The following is a 663-nucleotide window of genomic DNA, read 5'->3' on the forward strand; positions in this document are numbered from 1 at the left end:
GCATACAAGTGCATATTTGTACACACGTGTAAACAAAGAGGCGAGCTAAAATAATTCAAAGTGTTCATAACCCTTACATTTGACTTGATTAATGTAGAATACACGTCTGACTGTAAAATATCTAATCTTTGTGCCGTTTCTTTATTATTGCATATGATAATCCATGTGGAGGTGATGCTGACAGCTTTATACGCATGGATGATAATCTCTGGGATTAGAGTTTTGCCCTTTTCCAAATAAACTAAAACGTTGGCGACAACTTTTCCTTTGATATGAATGTTGAATTTCATTCCGCACATTTACTTTCTCACTTTCTCTTCACAGGATTTGCTCGTCCTCCAGATGGATGCTGCATAGACGCTCTGAATCCTTCCTGCTCGCTGTCATTCCCGTTAACCGACTTGGAGGCGCACAAACACGCTGCGAAAACCGACGCGCGACGCGTTTTGACATTTCACGCGAGCCCGCAAAACTCAAACGCACGTTTTAAAGGGGTCATATGATGCTTTTTTAAAGATCATTATTTTGTGTATTTGGTGTAACAGAATGTTGACATGCTTTAATGTTCAAAAAACACATTATTTTTCAAATACTGTACATTATTGTAGGTCCTCTATGCCCCGCCTCTCTCAAACGCTTCGTTTTCTACAAAGCCCCCTCCTT

This window comes from Sinocyclocheilus rhinocerous, unplaced genomic scaffold, assembly GCF_001515625.1.
Source record: "Sinocyclocheilus rhinocerous isolate Xijiao unplaced genomic scaffold, SAMN03320098_v1.1 scaffold244, whole genome shotgun sequence".
Taxonomy (NCBI): domain Eukaryota; kingdom Metazoa; phylum Chordata; class Actinopteri; order Cypriniformes; family Cyprinidae; genus Sinocyclocheilus; species Sinocyclocheilus rhinocerous.